The following is a 2,341-nucleotide window of genomic DNA, read 5'->3' on the forward strand; positions in this document are numbered from 1 at the left end:
TTTCTTTTCTTCAGGTAGTTTTATTGAAAGTCAGTGAAAAATCTCACGCATTGTAACATTGCAAGTTGTTTGAAGTTTGTCTTCAGCAAGATCTATTTTTAATTCGTCGAGGAGAGGTTGGCTTTGTGCTCTGGCACAACCCAAGTAGTGGTTATTCCAGATGAGTGTACCCAGAGGTCTTCAAGAGCCAACTATAAAGTGTGTGTTATTTGTTCTCAGATTTCTGATCATGATATATTATTTCTTTTTTTTTCTTTTTTTTTTTCTTCCACCATTGTTTTCAGATCTTCCTTTTGCTTGTACAGTATTCCTGATGGTTTGTATTTCGAAGGTTTTTAAAGTATGGCTGTAACTGAATCCAGTTGAATTCTTCTGGTGTGACATTCTTAACATTATACATTGAAATGTACAAAGTCTGTGTTCAATTAAATTATTGGCACATGTAACAATTGTTTACAAATAAACTGCCGTAGGTAAAACCATGTGCAGAATCCTTCATGTGCAGTAGTTTTGTTATCTTGTGCAAAGCAGTAAAATATCACTTTGTCATTGTAGTGCTCAAGACTGCCCAATGTTATTAAAATATCTTTCCCATATACTTGCACTCCTGCAGAAATGCAGTTTTATCAAGGGAAATCCCTTTTTCGTGTAGTCTCTTCTGTACCCTGTACTTAACCTCTAGAAGGGAAAGCATAACTCTTTACATGGGTAGATAATGGCAGGACAAGAGGAAAATGTTTTAAGTTGAGGGAGGGAAGATTTAGGTTGGATATCAGGGCAAAGTTCTTTACTATGAGAGTGATGAGGTGCTGGAACGGGCTGTCCAAAAGAGGTTGTGGATGCCCCATGCCTGGATATGTTCAAGGCCAGGTTGGATGGGGCCCTGGGCAGCCTGGTCTAGTATTAGATACGGAGGTTGGAGCTGGATGGTCCTTGAGGTCCCTTCCAACTCAAGCCATTCTATGATAAGAAGTCACGTATGCTGACTTCACCTTCAGCCATAGCCTGCAGTGTATAGATATTTTGAAACAGTCACAGGTATCGTCTTACCCATTTTCATCAATTAAAGACAGTTTTCAGCTTATAGCAATTCCCTTCTTTATTCTGCAATCTGACTTATACCAGGATGATATCAGAGGCAAGCGATGTTGCATTGGAAGCTCTTTTTGATTTGTGTATGTCTTTTGGGATATATATAACAGTATCTCAAAGGCATTATGCATCTTCCACTTGTGGAGGTTTTCAAAAACAGGCAGGTTGAAGCCCTGACATACTTTACCTGAGCTCATGGCTGACCCTGTTTTGAGCAGGAGGTTGGACTACTGCCTTCCTGATGCCCTTTTCAACCTCCGTTATTCTGTATTCTTGATTACAAAATAGAGAAAGCCATCTCATACACTAGCTTTAAAGTAGGGCAGAATTGAGTACCTGAAACAACTCAAGAGAATTCAAGAGAGAGCTGATATAGCAGAGCATGCAGCCGGTTTTACAGCAGGCAAACTATACAGCAGAACAAATTTTTTTTTGTAAGACTGCACAGGATCTCCATTTGAGTTGGAGAGGACCTTTAAAGATCATTGAGTCCAACTCTTCAGCAATGAACAGGGACACCTACAGCTAAAGCAGGTTGTCCTGATGACAGCAGAAGAAATGAGAGGTGCTGAGGGTGCAAGCCAACTGGGGAATAGGCAAGAGCAGAACTGTGACAGTACCCTGTGGCTTATCTTCCAGCTCATTGAACTCATCTAAGCCAGTAGCTGTATTGCTTTTATAACCAATGTATAAAAACATAGAAAAAATGAATGGTGGATTTTCACTCTAGTAATTTTGAAAGTTAGATCAAGTAGCTACAAATACTCTGAAATTCATATGCACACTTACCTTGATATTCCAGTGTGACTGATCATAGAATCACAGGATAGACTGAGTTGGAAGGGACCCTCGAGGATCACTGTGTCCAACTCCCGGCTCTATGCAGCGCCACTCAAAGTTCAAACCCAATATCACAGAATCACAGAATGGCCAGGGTTGGAAGGACCTCAGGGATCATACATCTCCAACCCCCCTGCCACATGCAGGGCCACCAACCTCCTCATTTAGTGCTAGACCAGGCTGCCCAGGGCCCCATGTAATCTGGCCTTGAACACCTCCAGGGACGGGGCATCCACAACCTCTCTGGGCAGCCTGTTCCAGCACCTCACCACTCTCTCTGTAAAGAATTTCTCCCTGACATCCAACCTGAATCTCACCTCCATCAACTTAAAACCATTTCCCCTCGTCCTGCTGTTATCTACCCTTTCAAAGAGTTGATTCCCCTCCTGCTTGTAGGCTCCCTTTAGGT

This window comes from Phasianus colchicus, chromosome 3, assembly GCF_987193195.1.
Source record: "Phasianus colchicus chromosome 3, bPhaCol1.hap1.1, whole genome shotgun sequence".
NCBI classification, from domain to species: Eukaryota; Metazoa; Chordata; class Aves; order Galliformes; family Phasianidae; genus Phasianus; species Phasianus colchicus.